Genomic DNA, 20200 nt, shown 5'->3' with positions numbered 1-20200 from the left:
TCTCCCTGCATCCTTTCAGACCACCATGAATTAAATAAAGCTGGACATCAACAACAGCAGAAAGTTTAAAAACTAATGGAAATTGAGCAATCTCTACTGAAAGGAAAATGAGTAAGACAGAAATAAAAAAATATCAAAGATTTTTTAGAATTGAATGAAACCAAAACATCCCTGAACTTATGGGACAAAATGCAGGCAATTCTAAGAGGCAAGTTCATAGCACTAAATAACTACATTAAAAAGGAGTAATCTCTCACCAACTGGATCAGGCCCTCTGAATGGGTGAGACAGTTGATTGGCTTGATCTGTTTGGGAGGCATCCAGGCAGTGGGACCGGGTCCTGTGCTCATTACATAAGTTGGCTGTTTGAAACCTGGGGCCTATGCAGGATCGCTTGGCTCAGCCTGGGAGGAGGGGACTGGACCTACCTGGACTGAGTCTACGAGGTTGATCTCAGTCCATGGGGAAGGCTTTGCCCTGGAGGAGGTGGGAATGGGGGGGTGGGCTGGGGGGAAGGTGAGGGGGGGCGGGAGGGGGGAGAATGGGGGAATCCGTGGCTGATATGTAGAACTGAATTGTATTGCAAAATAAAAATAAAATTAAATAAAAAAAAAAAGGAGAGCACACTAAGCAGGAAAGAACATGTGGTGAGTGGTAGGAAGAATACAGAGGAGGGCATGGGGGCTGGATTTGATCAAAACACATTATGTTCATAAGTTTGCAGTAATTTTTAAAAGATAAAAACAGAGGATCAGGGAGAAGTCTCAGTGGTTAAGAGCACTTCTCTTGCAGAAAACCTGGGTTTTATTTCTAGCATGGACATAATGGTTCGCACCACCTATAACTCCAGGTTCAGAAGATCTAATGCCCTCTTCTAACCTCCACTGACTCATGTACATACATGGTGCACATATGCACACCTACGCACACATACACACAAAAATTAAGTAAGTGAATATTTTTAACCAAGAATGGAGGAAAATGTCTTTAACCACAGCTTTGGGGAGGCAGAGGAAGGTAGATTTCTGTGAGTTTGAAGTCAGCTTGGTCTATGCAAGCTGGGGCTACATAGTATGATCTTATCTCAAAATGAAGAAACAGTATGTACCATGCTCTCCCCCACATTGAAAATATTCACCAACTAAAAACCCCATGCTACATGAGTATTTTGATAACCAAGAATACACCATGCTATCTCAATCTGTATAATCTCTATTCACTAAATGTGTGTACACTTGCAGCATCTAGAAGAACACATCAAGCTGAGCTGCTTGTGACTGGGTGGCTGTTCTTGGCTTCTTGTGTTGTGTTTCCTGTAATGCACATACTACAAAATAAATACTTCTTTTAAAAGCTTAAAAGAAACAAAGAATGAATAAATAAATCATTTTAAGGGGAAAAAAAGGAGTAATCTCATATTAGCAGCTTAATAGCACATGAGAAGCTCTAGAACAAAAAGAAGAAATCATGCCCAAAAGGAATAGATAGCAAAAAATAATCAAATTCAGGGCTGAAATCAATAAATTAGAAACAACAAAAAATACAAATAAACAATACACAGAAAAGTTTGTTCTTTGAGAAAATAGATTTAAAAACTTGTATCCAAGTTAACTAAAAAAGAGAGAGAAATTATCCAAATAAACAAAATTGGAAATGAAAAGGGGGCCAAACAAGGCATCTAGGAAATCCAGAGAATTAAAAGAACATACTTTTATTTTACCTTTATTTAAACAACTTGAAAAATATAAAAGAAATGGATAATTTTCTCAATATATACTACTTACCAAATTTAAATCAATATCAGATAAACAATTTAAACAACCCTTAACCCTTAGTAAAATAGAAGCAATCATTAAAAGTCTCCCAACAAAAATGATTCCAGGGCAAATGGTTTTAGAACAGAATCCTACCAGACTTTCAAAGAAGAGTTCATTCAGATACTCCTCAAATTATTTTACAAAACTGAAACAGAAGAAAAATTGCCCAATTCATTTGATTAAGCCACAGTCACCCTGATATTGAAACCACATGAAGACTCCAAAACTAGAGAGAATTACAGATCAATTTCCCTTATGCACTCATAGGCAAAAATATTCAATAATTTATTTGCCAATTGAATCTATGAACACAACAAAAAGATCATTCACCATCCCAAGATGCAGGAATGGTCTAACACAAATTAATTGACAAATATAATCAACCATATAAACAAACTAAAATACAAAAACCACATGATCATCTCAGTAGATAAAGAAAAGGCTCTGAGAAAATCCATCTTCATGATAAAAGTCCTGGAGAGATCAGGTATACAAGGGACATACCTCAAAATAATAGAGGTGATTTACAGCAAATCTATAGCCAACATTAACTTAAATGGACAGAAACTCAAAGCAATCCCACTAAAGTCCAGAATGAGACAGGGTTGTCTACTCTCTCCATACCTATTAAGTATAGTACTTGAAGTCTTAGCTACAGTAATAAGACAACAAAAGGAGATCAAATGTGAAAATACCTTTTTTTGCAGATGATTTTATGGTATACATAAATGACCCAAAATAATTCCACCAGGAAACTCTGACAGCTGCTAAACAATTTTAGCAAAGTAGCTGGATTAAAAATTAACTCTCAAAAATCAGTAGCCCTCCTTTACACAAGTGATAAACAGACTGAGAAAGATATCTGGGGAACATGCCTTTCACAATACCTTTATGTAATGTATAATATCTTGTGGTATCTCTAACCAAGAAAGTAAAAGAATTACATGATTAGAAACTTCAAGTCATTGAAGAAAGAAATTCAAGAAGATAGCAGAAGATGGAAAGCTCTCATATGCTTATGTATCAGTATAATTATTAGAGGAAAATTAGCCACACTACTGAAAGCAATCTACAGATTCAGTGCAATTCCCATCAGAATTACAGCAAAATTCTCCAAAGATCTTGAAAGGGTAATTTTCAGATTCATGTGGAAACACACACACACACACACACACACACACACACACACACACACACACACACACACAGAAAAAAAACAGAATAACTAAAATTTGAACAATCAAAGACCTAAATGTGTCACAATCCCAGATTTCAAGTTGTACTAAAAAGCCGTAGTAATAAAAAAAACAGCATGGTATTGTCATAAATACAGACACACTGATTAATGAAATCCAATTGAAGACCCATACATAAATAAGGACACCTGATTTTTGATAAGGAGGCCAGAAATAAACACTGGAAAAAGACAGCATCTTCAACAAAGAGTTCTGGTCAAACTGTATGGCTACACATACAAGAATCCAAATAGATCCATACTTAAAACCTTACACAAAACTCAACTCAAAATGGATCAAAGACCTCAACATAAAACAAGATACACTGAACCTGATAGAAAAGAAAGTGTGGAGTAGCTTAAAATTCATTGGCACAGGAAAAGACTTACTGAACAGAACACCATTGTCACAGGCACTAAGGTCAAGAATTAATAAATGGAACTTCATGAAACTGGAGAGCTTCTGAATCTAAAAGGACATCATCATTGGAACAAAGTGGAAGCCTATAAAATTGGAAATGGTTGTCACCAAGTACACATCTGATAAAGGACTAATATCTAAAATATATTAAGAACTCAATAAACTACATATCAAGAAATTATCAACAACAATAAGGAAAGCAATTTAGAAAAGGGTATAGATCTACACAGAATTCTCAACAGAGGAATCCCAAATGGCACAAAAACACTTAAAGAAATGTTCAACATCTTTAGTCATCAGGGAATGCAAATCTAAACTACTTTGAGATTTCATCTTACACATGTCAGAGCGATAGTGAAACAAGTGACCACTCACTGTGGCAAGATTTTGAGTAAGTGGGACACTCTTACATTCTTGGTGGGAATGTAAACTCATACAGCCACTATGAAATTACTGCAGCAGTTCCTCATTAAGATGGGAATTGATCTACCTCAAGATCCAACTGTACCATATACCCTAATGATGCTCATCCTGCAACAGAGATACTTGCTCAACAATGTCCATTGCTGCTCTTTTCATAATAGCCAGTGATTAGAAACAACCCAGATGTACCTCAACAGAAGAATGGCATGAGAAAATGTGCTGCATTTACAAAATGAAATTTGAATAAGCCATTAAAAATACAAAATGATAAAATGTTCATGTAAGTAGATTGAACTAAAAAAAGTCATACTGAATGAGGTAACCCAGAAACATAAATATGAGATGTATTCACTTATATGTGGATATTACCTTTAACTCAATGATAACTAATATACAATACATAGTACCACAGAGAGTATGTTTAGAGTAAGGGGATAAAGGGAACTCATAGATTCTATTAGGAAAAGATAATTATGGATGGATAAGGGGACTAGAATGGGATGATCAAGTTGGGAGGGGAACAAAGAGGGGGTACTAGAAGACAATACAGAGAAAGGCAGCTGAAATTAAGGGATGAGTAATATGGGAACCTAATAAAGTAGAAACTTACTAAAATCTATACATATATGAAAGCAATCTATTTTTTATTTAAAAAATAAAGCAATCTAAATGAAATTGAAAAGTAATGTGGAAGACAGAATCCCAACTAGCAATCTCTTGTTACCAAATAAATCTACCAGTACCTGGATTGGATTATGTTTAATTGAGTGTTTGGCCAAGGGGGCCCCACAAAAATCACTAAACACCCCCAGGCTGTAGATGAAACTATAGGTGGTTCTCCACAAGCTGACAGTGAGGCCCCATTGCTGAGACAACACCTATTTGACTCATTGAAGATGAAGATGTTGAGCTGCTGCATCCATAGAACCTTCACCCCTATGTTCCAGTTTCTTTGGCACATTAACATGAACTAAATACTCTCAAAAGAGAAATGTAAACATCAAGCCAGCCAAAAACCCTTTATCTACAGTGGTATATTGTCAGCAAGATAATCTACTGTGACACGAATCTTTTGGGAATAACCAACCAATAACTTATTTTACTTAGGGCACACTCCAGGAGATAGAACCCATACCCAATACTGCTTAAGTGACCAATAATCTAAGACTAGATATCCTAGGGATCTTGAAAAAAACAAATAATACTCATCTTAAGAGAGGGAGAGAGGGAGAGACAGACAGAGAGAGGAGGGGGAAATGTAGTGGTAAAATGACTCCTAATGATATTCTGCTTTGTTCAACCATTATCAGAGAAGATTCCCCCTGGAGTAGATGGGAAAAATACCAAGACTAATAACCAGACATTACACAGAGAATGAGAGACCTTGGAACACTCAGCCCTAAGTGGGATGTTTCCACCAAATCCCTTCTCTCTAAGCTCAGGGAAACCTGAAGAAGGCTGAATGAATGTAAGAGTCAGAGGAGATGGACAACAAGAAAACAAGCCCTCTAAATCAACTGAGAAAAGCTCATATGAACTTACAGAGGCTGGGGCAGCATGCACAGTGTCTGTACAGGTCTGTACCAGGTCCTGTGCATACCTATTATGACTTTCATTTTAGTGCTTTCATTTGAGTCTGAGTGAATCTATGATTCTGATGCCTTCTCTTGGCCTCTTTTCCTTCTGTTGTTTTTTTCTCACCCACCTTTGATTTTTGTTTGCTTGTTTATCTTATTATATTTTATTTTGCTAAAATTTTAGGGAAGGAAAGAAGGGAATAAGGAAGGAAAGAAGGAAGGAAGGAATACTCAGTTACTAGGGGAAATGTTAAACAACTGAATTCTCAATTATACATGGTCAGAGAGGGAAAATCAATTTTCTTCAATAGAATGGCACTGGGAATATCAATAACTCAGGGCAGTTCTCATGTTCAGTAGTTGAGCAACATATAATGGACTCCACAATTTTATTCTGTGCTTTTATTTGATTACAGTTTTGGGGGGTTGGTGATTTTATTTTGTTTTCTTGCTTTTGGGGGGGATTTGGGTGTTGTATCGACTTGTTTTTTTGAAGAAGAAGAATTTAAATTTGGTTGCAAAATGAGAGGGAGAGGATCTGGAAGGACTTGGAAAAGAGGAAAAATATGATCAAAATATGTCTAAATATTAAAAAGTTTACTTAATAAAAATATAATATAAATTTTTAAAGATGCTGAACTGCTCAAATTGTGGAAGCATATTTCAATACAGCTAGTGTTTTATTGTGATGCTGGTGGTATTTCTTGGAATGAGCTCTCCCCAAAGTATTGTACAGTCTAGGGCAATCTGGTCTATTACGGATGCCTTGACTTGACTGACAGTGTTGGAACAATTTTCCTATATATTTGATGTTTTATAGCACTGAGGAAATGTCAAATTAGGCAATAAATTGGGAGCTTTTGTCTCTTCAAATATGTCCTATTGTCTTATTTTAATTTCAATTGAGAATTCTTTTTGTCTTTAAACTGTAGATATCTTTTATTTTTAAGCATGCATCACCATCTAACCTCGCACTTCATCCTTTCCCTTCTCAAGTGTCTTCCTTACCTCTCAGTTTCCATCCATTTTTTTCCCGGGAAATCTCCTAAAATTTTTCTACTTACTAAATTCAATTCAATTCTTATTCTCTACAGGTAATTACATGCGTGCATACATACACACACACATACACACACACACACACACACACACACACACACACACACACACACTTACACTTATACAGCCCTAGAAGTCATGATGGACATAAACTGTGGGATCCTTTCTGTAAGATGAATTGCTAAACAGTCAGTCTTTTCAGTAAAAAACCCAGAGCCAGAAATTGGGGTGAAAAACTGAGAGATCAGAGGAATAGGACAAACCACAGTCAACCTGACCTCACCAACTCCTGTTTCCAAAGAGAGTTACTTTCTGTATACCCATACCTATATAATATGCCTTTCTGTCCCTGGCATTTTACTTCCTCTCCACCTGTCTACATCACTTCCTCTTCCTGTCCAGCTCTGTCATTTCTTGTCTGTCTGTACAGACCTCCATGGTTAGTGCTGAGATTAAAGGCATGTGCCACCATATCTAGCTTTATTCCCAAGTGTGGCCTTGAGCTCACAGAAATCCAGATGGATCTCTGCCTCCTGAATGCTAGAATTAAAGGGATGTGCCACCATTGTGTGAAATCTATGTTTACTATAATGGCTGGCTTTTCCCTGTGATCCTCAGATAAGCTTTATTAGGGTGCACAATATATTGGGAGACACAATATATCACCACACTTTTCTGGGTTCTATGTGATCTCTTCTCAGAGGCAGCTACTTCAACCGTTAGCTATTTATAGACTATAATTATCTCCAGATTTCTAAACATTTGCTATTTTTGATATCTCCTGACTTGTTCTTAAACTACAACAGGATTGGGGAATGTTATAGAAATGTAGCTTAGTAACTGTATCTAAGGTAAAAATTAGAATAAATAGTTGTTTTCACTGTATCTAGGGTAAACTTCAGAATAAATAGTTGTTTTCTACAAGAACTTTGACCTTGAAGGAATCATTGTAGAAAATGGCATACTTTGAAAACCTGTATTCCACAAAATTGGAAATCTAAAACAAATGTAGAAAATTCTCAATAGATACCACTTACTAAAGTTAAATCAAGATCTGATAAATAATTTAGATAGACCTATCATCTCTAATGAAATAGAAGAAGTCATTAAAAGTCTCCCAACCAATCAAAGCCCAGGGCCACAAAGTTTTACTGTAGAATTTTCCAACTTTCAAAGAAAATCTAATGCCAATATCACTCAAATTATTCTACAAAATAGAAACATGAAGTAACATTGCCAAATACTTTTGAGGCCATAGTCACCTTGACACCAAAATCACATGAAGATTCAGCAAAGAAAGAATTACAAACCAATCTTCCTCATGAACATCAATGTAAAAATACTCAATAAAATACTCATAAACCAAATCCAAGAACACAAAAAATATCATTTACCATGATCATGCAGGCATCATTCCATAGATGCAGGGATGGTTTAACATATAAATATCTGTCAAACTAATCTACCATATAAACAAACTGAAAGAAAAAAACTGCATGGTCCTCTCATTAAATGCTGAAAAACTCTTTGACAAAAATACCCCTTCATGATAAAACTCTTGAAGACAGCAGGGATATAAGGGACATACATAAACATAACAAAGGCAACTTACAGCAAGGTGATAGCCAAGATCAAATTAAATGGAGAAAAACTGAGAACAATTCCACTTAAATCAGGAGAAAGACAAGACTTTCACTTTCCATATCTATTCAATATAGTTCTTGAAGTTCTAGTTAGAGCAATATGACAACTGAAGAGGATCAAGGGGATACAAAGTGAAAAAGAAGAAATCAGTATATCATTATTTGCAGTTGAAATGGTAGTATATACAAGTAATCCCAAAAATTCTACCACAAAACTTCTGCACCTGATAAACAACCTCAGCAAAGTATCTGGATACAAAATTAACTTAAAAAATCAGTATTACACCAATATGTAAATATTAAATGGGCTAATAAAGAAATCTGGAGATCTCAACTATTTCTCCTTCACAGGGCAATCCATGCATCCTTCTTAGGGTCCTCCTTGCTTGCTAGCTTCTCTGGAACTGTGGATTGTAGTCTGGTTATCATTTGCTTTACATCTAGTATCCTCTTATGAGTAAGTACATACCATGTCTGTCCTTCTGAGTCTGGGTTACCTCACTCAGGATAATATTTTCTAGTTTCATTCATTTGCCTACAAATTTCATGATGACTTTTTTTTTTTTTTACTGCTGAGTAATACTCCATTGTGTATATGTGCTACATTTTTTTCAGGGTTTCGCATTTAGTTCAATGGTTCAGAAAATATATACACACATATATACACATACATAGAATGTCGTGTGTGTGTGTGTGTGTGTGTGTGTGTGTGTGTGTGTGTGTGTGTGTGTATGTGGTGGTATTGTGTTCCCCAATAATAGCCACTAGATATAGAGGCCAGAAAATGGTGGCACACACGCCTTTAATCCTATCACTTGGGAGGCAGAGATCCATTCGGATCTCTGTGAATTTAAAGCCACACTGGAAACAGCCAGGCATGGTGACTCACACCTTTAATCCCAGGAAGTGAGCCTTTAATCCCAGGAAGTGATGGCAGAAAGCAGAAAGGTATATAAGGTGTGAGGACCAGGAACTAAAGCTGGTTAAACTTTCAGGCTTTCAAGCAGCAGTTCAGCTGAGGTCCATTTGGATAAGGACACAGAGGCTTCCAGTCTGAGGAAACAGGATCAGCTGAGGAATTGCAAGGTGAGGAATCTGGCTTGTTCTGCTTCTCTGATCTTCCAGTGTTGACCCCAGTACCTAGCTCCAGGTTTGTTTTTATTAATAAGACCTTCTAACAATTCGTTCAACCTGTGTGTAGATTAAGACACAAAGAAAACATAGTAAAACATTAAAATTGGGAATCAAAGTACAGAGTATGGAAAAGTTCACTGTATTGCCTGCCTTGCTACCTTTCTGTAGCTTTAGGATTTTAAACATAAGGACACACATCTCAGCAATCACATAGAGCTAACCTACACCACCTACATGCAGAAACACTGGCAGCAAAGTGATAGTGGAATTCTGGGAAGGATAACCTTGTGAGGGAGAACATCGCAGGAGCTTCTGATACTGCAAGTATCTCCACTCAAGTATCAATGTTGGATTTTCTTTTCTAGCTATTAATATTATATAGTCCACACATTTTTTTTTCTGAGTACATATTTCCACACTGGGAAAAGGTTAAAAATGAGGGATAACATATATAAAAATATTTTTGAAGGAAAACCACTACTCATGATTTTGTGTGTGTGTGCATGTATAAAAACAAATGGTTTTGCTTTGTAAACTATAAGGGGGTTTTTGCTAAGGAAACCACACACCTAAGGTCAGGCTATGGAAATGTACTCACTGTGAGCTAATCGTCTTAATTTTCCAAGAGATAGTTCTGATACAATCACCAATTCTCAACACTGGATAGCTTGACATTAGATAATATGTTTTTCTAAACAATTTCCATAGATTGTAGAACATGCTATAGTAACAGTTTCCACACATATTCTGTATATGCAGCTTAGGTTTTACTGTGAAAATCTGAAAATTTCTGTTATTCAAATGTTATAAATAATTTTTATTGCTCATGGTTCAGTTGTACCGATTCTGAACAGTCTTTTCTGACACCCACATTAGGATGTCAGTGTGTCTGCTGAGCCCTCTGTGGCTGACTCCATGCTGTCATCAGGCCACTTAAGTGTCTATAGCCTCATCATCCAAGTGGGTGTCATCATCTAAATCCTCATCACTGCCCTCCTTCCCTTTGCAGCTTCTTCAGTGGTTAGAATCTTGATTTTCAGTATTTGCTGAAGTTTCTGGTTCTCTATTAAACAGAATAACGATGTCTTCTTTCTTTCCACACTTTGCACAAACTTCAAGTTCGCAGGCACATGGTCTACACATTATGTGGTAAGAGTCCTTGACCATCATTTAACACACTTCTTAGGATTTGACAATGGTTTGTACTTGCTGTATTTTACATGCCACTCAAGAACTTCTTTGTAGCACTGACACTCCATCATGAAGTTTGGCATTAATTTTCTTGGTCTGAACACTCTTATCGAACTTGTCATTTTTGAAGGTGAATGTATTTTGGTGCTTCTGAGGCCTGGACTGAGCCATGTTGCCTTTCTGGGAACTCAACACAAACTCACAAACACCTTAAGTCGGTGCAGCCTTAATGTTACAGGGAAGCGGAAAGAAACTCCGGCCCCAGGTTGAGCCACATTTTTTTAATCCATTCTTCAGTTGAGGCATATCTAGGTTGTTTCCACCTTCTGGCTATTATGAATAATGCTGCTATGAACATAGCTGAGCATGTGTTATTGTGGTATGATTGAGCATTCCTTGGCTACATGCCCAAGAACAGTATAGCTGTGTCTTAAGGTAGACTGATTCCCAATTTTCTGAGAAACCACAATACTGATTTTTCCAAAATGGCTGTACAAGTTTGCACTCCCACCAATGAGAACATAAGGGAATGAGATATTCAAGCTGGAACAGGGACAGAGTGGGAGAGCAACAAAAGAGATACTTTGATAGATAGCAGCATCATGGGAATAGGAAGAAACAGGGTGCTAGGGCAGTTCCCAGGAATCCACAAGAATGACCCCACCTTAGACTACTAGCAATAGTGGAGAGGGTGTCTGAACTGACCTACTCCAGTAATCAGATTGGTGGATACCCTAACTGTCATCATAGAGCTTTCATCCAGTAACTGATGGAAGCAGATGCAGAGATCCTTGGCAGGGTACCAGGCCAAGCTCCAGGAATCCAGGTGATAAGAGAGAGGAGGGATTCTATGAGCAAGGGACATCTAGATCATGATGGGGAAATGTACAGAGATGACCAGGCCAAACTAGTAGGAACTCATGAACTGTGGACCAATAGCTGTGGAGGCCTCATGGGCATGGACTAGGCCCTCTGCTTAGGCAAAACAATTGTTTGGCTTGAACTGTTTAGGGGGCCCCTGGCAGTGGGATTGGGATCTGTCCCTAGTGCATGAGCAGGCTTTTTGGAGCCCAGTGCTTATGGTGGGTCACCTTGCACAGCCTTGGTGCAGGGAGAGGGGCATGAACCTATCTAAACTGAATTTACCAGGTTCTGTTCCCCTTGGGAGGCCTTACCTTGGAGGATAAGGAAATTGGTGGTGGGTTGGGTGAAGGGCTGAGAGGCAGGAGAAGGGAAGAGAGGGGGAACCTGTGGTTGGTATGTAAAATGAATAGAAATTTTCTTAATAGTAAAATAAGAAATCTGGAAACAACATTTTTCACAATAGCCACAAATAATATAAAATATCTTTGAATAACTCTAACTGACCAAGTTGAAGACCTGTATGACAAGAATTTCAAGATTTTAAGAAATAAATTGAAGGAAATATCAGAGAATGGAAAGATCTCCCATGTTCATGAATCAGGAGGATTAACATAGTAAAAATGGCTATCTTACCAAAAGCAATCTACAAATTCAGTGCAATCCCTACTAAAATCCCAACACAATTCTTTAGGAACTTTGAAAGAACAATATTCAACTTCATATGGAAAAACAAAATACCCAAAATAGCTAAACAATCTCATACAATATCATGATCTCTGATTTCAAGCTGTACTACTATATAGCTATAGTTTTTTTTTGTTTGTTTTTTTTTTTTGGTTTTTCGAGACAGGGTTTCTCTGTGTAGCTTTGCGCCTTTCCTGGAACTCACTTGGTAGTCCAGGCTGGCCTCGAACTCACAGAGATCCGCCTGGCTCTGCCTCCCGAGTGCTGGGATTAAAGGCGTGCGCCACCACCGCCCGGCACTATATAGCTATAGTAATAAAAAGAAGATGCTACTTGCATGAAAACAGAGAAGTTGACCAGTGGAATTACATCAATGACCTAGATGTAAATCTACCTACATATGGACACCTGACTTTTGATAAACCAAAAATTTACAGTGGAAAAAAGTAAGCATCTTCAACACATGGTGCTGTTCTAACTGGATGTCTGCATGTAGAAGAATGCAAAAAGATTCAAACCTATTACTCTGCACAAAACTGAGGACCAAATTCATCAAAGACATTACCATAAAACCAGATACATTGAACCTGACAGAAGAGAAATTGGGGAATATCTTTGAATACATTGGCACAGGAAACAATTTCCTGAACAGAACACTAATAGCACAGGCACTAAGATCAACAATTAATAAATAGAACCTCAGGAAACTGAAAAGCTGCAGTAAGGCAAAGGACACTGTCAATAGGAGAAAATGACAGCCTACAGAATGGAAAAAGATTTTCACCAATTCCACATCTGACAGGGGGCTAATATCCAAAATATATATTAAAAAACTGGAGAAACTAGAATCAACAAATCAAATAATTCAATTAAAAATGGTGTATATTTATAAACAGAATTCTCAACAGAAGAATCTCAAATAGCTGAGAAACATTTAAAGAAATGTTCAATATCCTTAGTCATCAGGGAAATGCAAATCAAAATTAATTTGAGATTCCATCTTATACCTGTCAGATTGGCTAGAATAAAAAACACAAGTGACAGCTCCTGCTGGTGAAAATGCAGAGCAAGGGGAATACTCCCATTGCTGGTGTGAGTTAAAACTTGTACAGACACTCAGAAAATCAATATGGCAGTCCCTCAGAAAATTGGGAATTGATCTACCTCAAGACACAACTATAATGTTCCTGGGCATATACCCAAAGGATACTCCTACCACAAGGACACTTGCTTTACTATGTTCACAGCAGCTTTATTGATAATAGCCAGAAACTGAAAGCAATCTAGGTGTCCCTTAACTAAAGAACAGATAAATAAAATATTGTACATTTATACAATGGAGTATTACTCACTTGTTAGTAAAAAATGACATCGTGAAATTGAAGGCAAATAATGGAACTAGAAAAAAAAATCACCCTGAGTAAGGTAATCCATACTCAGAAGGACAAACATTGTATGTACTCACTTATAAGTGCTTATTAGCTGTTAAGTAAAGGATAATCATGCTATAATCCACAGATACATACAGGCTAAATAAAAAGGAGGGTTCAAGGGTGGATACATGGATCTCCCTGAGAAGGGAAAATGGAACAGATTTTGAGAGTGGTCTGAGACAGATGAGGATGGGAACAGCAGGTATGAGGCACAGAAAAGGGGATGGAGGGAGAAAGTACTGGGAGAGATTACTGGAATTGGGGAGCATTTCTGGGCAGTGTGGAATCCTTGTGCAGTAGAAACTCCTAGAATATATGTGAGTAACTCTAGTGAAGACTCCTAATAATGAGGGATACAGAGCTTAACCTAGACATCTTCTGTAACCCAGAAAGGTTTCCAGTGGTAGAATTTGGACATCAACCCAGCCACAAAACCTTCAACCTACAATTTATCCTGTCCACAAAAAGTTCCAGCATTAAGGTGGCTCAGAATTTGTAGGAGTAGCTAATCAATTAAGATGTGCTGCAGTAAAGGGGGTTCAGAATTTGTGGGAATGGCCAATCAATGACTTGTTTAACTTGAGGCCCATGATATGAGATGGAGCCTATACCTGACAGTGCCTGGATGGCCAGGAACCAGAGGCAGGGTAGCCCAGAAGCCTAAAATAGAACCAAACATGACTAAACAAAAACAAAAACAAATAGTCAGTGAAATAATTCCTAGGAGTCTAGCTCAGTCATCATCAGAGAGGCTTCATCAAGTGTGGGTATTTGTCTGAGTCCAGCTCCAACTTGTCAAAGTGTTCTTGGGGGAAGGAGAGAGGAATGAGGAAATGATAGAAAGATATAAAGAGACAATAAGGAAGACAGAGACATAGGATAGCTTCAGAAGGACCCTTGGTCAATACCCAGTCACCTCAAGGTTTATTCCAAAGGGTTTTTATGGAATCTCAAGGGGAGAGGCAAAACACCTCCCCCTTTCAAGATCAAAGCACAACGTACAGTCTAGTGTAGACATTTCAAAACACCTGGTAGCCATGCCTGTGGCCAAATCACCCCATTCTGCAGCCCTGCTGGGTAAAGCAAGCTCAGATTCTCTGATCTTGAGTAATTTGGGCCCCCACAAATTCCCCATTCTTAATAACAGAAAGTTTTTAAGTAAGGATACAGAGCTTAACTCTATGCAGCTCTGAATCAGCTTTCCACTAAGAGCTTGCAAGTCTCTGAAATAATTACAGCAATACTCCTGCTTCTTATGGCTGCTATAGCTCCTTGTAATGGAGTGGAATATGATCAAGACAAAAAGTCTTTTTTAAATGGGTCTAACATGACTATAGCAATTATAGCTACACCAAGCCCTTTTTTAATACAATAAACTCCTGATGCAACTTCATCAAATAAATTAGTAAATTCCTGATGCAATCACATCAAATAAGTCAGTAAACTCTTGATGCAACTACACCAATTCTAATGACTCTTTAGCATTAACATTAACAGGTTAACATCATAATTCTAGCATGAATATTACTATACACAATTACAATTCTCACAAACTTACATACAAAAGCAAACTCTTTTTTTTTTTTTTTTTTTTTTTTGGTTTTTCGAGACAGGGTTTCTCTGTGTAGCTTTGCGCCTTTCCTGGAACTCGCTTTGGAGACCAGGCTGGCCTCGAACTCACAGAGATCCACCTGGCTCTGCCTCCCGAGTGCTGGGATTAAAGGCGTGCGCCACCACCGCCCGGCCAAAAGCAAACTCTTAATAGAACTATTTACATTTGATAAACTTTAGCAAACATTCAAAAGCAATTTCTTAATAGAACTTTTTGCATTGATTACTAACAAAACACAGGGTACCTTGACATAGCAAACATTCTCTATACAAAGAACAAAAAAATGTTTTTGTGTTTGAGCTGCTCCAGTCCAGCAGCAAAAACTTTATCTCAACTCCTACTCAGTATATTTTTTAAAACATTAAATAGATTGAGGAATATAACAACTCCCCCTTACTTTATATTTTTTGAAACTTCATCTTGAGCCTGGGTAGAGAAAACAAATTTCTCTATTTCTACATGTAGTGGTATATTGTGACCCTAATAAACTTACCTGAATATCAGAGAAAAGAGCCAGCCACTAGATTAGACAGAGGAGGGAGACACCCATCTGGATCTCTGTGAGTACAAGGCCACACTTGGCTACATGAGAGAAACAGAGCCAGGCATGGTGGCACATGCCTTTAATTCCAGCACTAGGAAGGAAGCACAATGGCAGGGCACAGAGAGGTATATAAGGTGTGAGTAAACAAAGTCTCTCACTGGAGACTGAGGATTACGTTAGAGGTAAGAACATGGCTGGCTTGCTCTCTGATCTTTCAGCTTTCACCCCAATACCTGGCTCCAGGTTTTCTATTTATGAGACCATTTAAACAATTCATGCTACATCTACACAAAACAATTCATGAGTCACCACAGTTAACAATACATATATGCACAGGTGAAATCAAAATTGCCCCATTGCAGTTAATGCACTCCTGTCCATCCCAATTCTTATGTCTGAATAGTTCAAAATGTCAGTTCTAATACCAGTCTTAATGTTCCACTAAAAGCTTTTTGATACCAGTCTTAAAGTTCCACTGAAAGCTCAAGATCAGGGCCTGGCTCATCGGCCACCCTGAAGTCTTTGTATAGCTGTCTAAGTCATAATGAATCTGAAGCAAAAAAGTTCCAAATATGAAAAAATCTCATTACCAAAACTTGTTGCAATTCTCTTGCATGCCACAACCCAGTTCAAACAAGAATCTCTGAAACTTCACTCTCAGTTACAGCAGCATTTTACACAGGTAGGCTTCCCCTAGCAATTTGCCCCAGAGCAAAGGTGGCTGTCAGAGTAACTGAGCCTGCTGCAAACCTCTTGACAAAGCTCTCTGCATAGCCAGCATCAACCGAGAAACTTGTCTCTTAAAGGAGCCATGCATTTGTTTGCAGCCAGCAAACATAAGGTGCATGGCTTTGGCTAACAGCTCCATCCAATTTTGGCTTGTTTATAGTCCTGGTCCCTCTGTACCTTCTGTCTCTGACCTGCCTGCCTAGAGACTCCTGTGTACTGGGGTCTGAGGCTCTCAACTGCCTCATGCCCCACAGACTCAAGGTTCTACCTTACCACTATGAGCTTCTGCTCTCATTCAGCACAATGGGTCCCAGAGAACATGCTCTGCCAATGGCTCTGCATCCTCTGTGCATTACCTTATTGCACAGGAGAATGGTACCCTCAAGGAAGCACCATAGTTCTGTGTGGGAGCCCATTCTCGGGTTCCTCATGGCTTTACCCAGCAGGTCCGCATAGAGGATGATTAGGACCACGGGCCTGAGTGCAGGTGTCTGAGATGGTCTGCACTTGGCTGTGCTGGGGGAGGAGGTCTTTTGCTCCACCCCTTGGTGTCTCTATAAAAACCCTGGGGCAGAGACAGTCGGGGCCCATTGGAATAGGTTCCAGGCCCTCTTGAGGCCATCCTTTATTTTCTATCTGTTTATCTCCGCAATAAATCCTTCTATGTAATATTTCCTGCTGCTCGCACTCAAGAAAACTCTGGGGAACTGTGGGGGTGATGGGTAAATGCCCCACAGAATGGTGCCATGAACAGGGACTAAAGAAAAAAGAAAAAAAGAGGGACTAAAGAAAAAGGGGGACTAAAAAAAGGGGGGACTAAAGACAAATGAACAGGGACTAAAGACAAAGTAATAGGGACTAAAGATAAAGGAAAATAATAGTTTTATTACAGAGTTTTTGGTGAAAGTGCTGAGTTCAGCCCTGCCAGTGGATAAGGCATGCCGGTGTTATGGAAAATATATATTTTTATATATATTATTGAGAGGCATGGGTTTTATCCTCGAGAGAAAAGGAAAGCAGACTGGAAAGATGTCCGATGCTGCAGCGAAATTCTCTTCTGTCAAAATTTTCTATCTTGTATCCCTTTCTCAATTTCTATCTGTGAAAAAGTATAAGGCATAGGATAGTAATATAGTGAAGGAAAAACTTAGAAGTGTAAGATTGTGTAGGAAAAAATAAGTAAGGCAACTAGACAGAAAAACTCTCCAATTTTCTAACTTTGGGGGCTATGAACGCAAACTGGGGAAAAAATCTTTCTTTGGGCTTTACGGGTAGTAAAAAAGCTCTTCTTTGAGCTTATGGGGAAGAAAAAGTTTCCTATGGAAGCTTTTTGACCTGGGGACAGCTGAAATGCTAAGTCCAAGTGGGAGGAGAAAGTGATTTCTCCCTGAGGCAAAAATGGGGGTGTAAAAAGCCAAAGTTTAAAGTTGGGAAGTTTTGGGAAAAGTTGGTCTTTCTCTTGGGGGGAAAAATCTTTCTCTTAAACTAAAAGCTTTTCTTGGAAAATTTGGGGGGAAAAACTCTAAAAAGCCTTAATCTTTCTCAAAAGCTCTCTTAAACTTAAAAACTAAAGCCTTTAACTTTCTCAAAAGGGCAAAATTTAGAATCACCTGAAGATATTAGTATGGGGACCACCTGTGATTAGCTCAAAGGGAAAACAACAAACCTCTTAAGACAGCAAAACCTCTAAGTTCTGTTTTTCAAGCTTTAAAAATCATCCCTGCAATGCAGGAGGCAGGGACAAGTTCCTAAAAACCTCTTCTAAGCTCTGTCTCTTCAAGCTAGTAAAAGACAGTGGGTCAGAGTACCCTGAGGGAAACGCTTGAGAGAGTGTGGGTAAAGAGCTACAGAGAGCCCAAAAGGGCAGGAAACTTTACCTGAGAAAGGCAAAAAAGCCAAGCTTTTCAATTACAGCCAAGCTGAGGCATTAAGGGTTTTGTTTCTGAGTGAGCTTTTCAGAATGAAAAGGTGCTCCTAATCGTCCTAATGCAAAGATCCCCTGAAGCATGCAAACTGTTAGCATTGTATCCTCACTTCTGAGCAAAAACCCAGAGGCAACTGGCCAGCGTCTCTGAGTTGGAGTGCATTTCGGGGATACTAGGGTTCCTGCAGTTGCAAACTTCCTGGAGCACAGAGCTGAGGCAGGAAGGTGCAGGACCTAGGGGAAGATTGCTAATGAACAAACAAAACTAAAGCCGGTGGGAACGGCACAGTTGTCCACTTTCCTACAAGTCCCAGGTTGATAGGTCCACAGCTGCAAAAAGAAATCTGAGAAAAAACTTTCCTATCAGAGAAAGGACCTCTCTGGGAAAACAGTAAAGCTGAACTGTGTCTGAAGCAGTTGTGCTGCTGAGTGAGAACATTGTCTGGGGAAAGAGCCCAGCCAGGGCAGAACAGAACTATCCAGGAGTAAAGCTTTCTTTTCTGTCAGAGAAAGCACCTCTTTGAGAATAGCTTTGTTTCAACTGACTCCCATGAGATGAGGGGGAGTGTAGCCCTAAGGGGTGATTGCCTCTGGCATAAGCTCTGTCCTTGAGCACCCAGACAAGCAAATGCAACCCACTGGGGGACTGGGCCAGGTGAAGGCCTGATGAGACAAAACACCTGTCCTAATGGGAGTTTAGAAATGGCAAAAACCATTTGTCTGCAAACCTCATGATGCCATTGTTTTTTTCTGCTGAGTAGTATTCCATTGTGTATATGTACCACATTTTGTTTATCCATTCTTCAGTTGAAGGGCATCTGGGTTGTTTCCATGTTCTGGCTATTACAAACAATGCTGATATGAACATAGCTGAACAAGTGCTCTTATGGTGTGGTTGAGCATTTCTTGGGTATATGCCCAAGAGTGGTATAGCTGGATCTTGGGGGAGATTGATTCCCAATTTTCTAAGAAAGCGCCATATTGATTTCCAAAGTGGTTGTACAAGCTTGCATTCCCACCAGCAGTGGAGGAGAGTTCCCCTAGCTCCACATCCTCTCCAGCATAAGGTGTCTTCAGTGTTTTTGATCTTAGCCATTCTGACAGGCGTAAGGTGGTATCTCAGAGTTGTTTTGATTTGCATTTCCCTGATGATTAGGGATGATGAGCAATTCCTTAAATGTCTTTCGGCCATTTGAGTTTCCTCTGTTGAGAATTCTCTGTTTAGTTCTATAGCCCATTTCTTAATTGGACTGTTGGGCATTTTGATGTCTAATTTCTTGAGTTCCTTATATATTCTGGATATCAGTCCTCTATCAGATGTGGACCTAGAAAAAATCATCCTGAGTGAGGTAACCCAGACTCAGAAAGACAAACATGGTATGTACTCACTCATAGCAGGATACTAGACATGAAACAAGGATGAATTGTCTGCTACTCACATCACCAGGGAGGCTACCCGGAAAACAGGACCCCAAGAAAGACACAGGGATCGCCCAATGACAGAGAAATGGAATGAGATCTACATGAACAGCCTGGACATGAGTGGGGGTAATGAAAGGCGAGGGTCGAGGGAAAGAGAGCTTGGGGGAGCGGGAGATCCCAGCTGGATCAACAACAGAGAGGGAGAACAAGGAATAGGAGACCATGGTAAATGAAGACCACATGAGAACAGGAAGAAGCAAAGTGCTAGAGAGGCCCACAGAAATCCACAAAGATACCCACACAACAGACTGCCGGCAATGGTCAAGAGACAGCCCGAACTGACCTACTCTGGTGATGGGATGGCCAAACACCCTAATTGTTGTGCTAGAAACCTCATCCAACTACTGAGGGATCTGGATGCAGAGATCCATGACTAGGCCCTGGGTGGATCTCTGGGAGTCCAATCAACGAGAATGAGGAGGGTTTATA

At 39.0% G+C, this 20200-nt stretch overlaps 1 pseudogene; it reads right to left on the bottom strand.

Annotated features, from left to right (window-relative positions):
* Window positions 1-618: 618 nt before the first annotated feature.
* LOC128102340 (uncharacterized protein C9orf85 homolog) lies at window positions 619-14615 on the bottom strand (annotated as a pseudogene).
* Window positions 14616-20200: the final 5585 nt, after the last annotated feature.

This window comes from Peromyscus californicus, unplaced genomic scaffold, assembly GCF_007827085.1.
Source record: "Peromyscus californicus insignis strain IS unplaced genomic scaffold, ASM782708v3 Scaffold_11__1_contigs__length_118956290, whole genome shotgun sequence".
Lineage (NCBI taxonomy): Eukaryota > Metazoa > Chordata > Mammalia > Rodentia > Cricetidae > Peromyscus > Peromyscus californicus.
The sequence above is the reverse complement of the archived record's forward strand: the minus strand, read 5'-3'. Positions and strand labels throughout refer to the sequence as shown.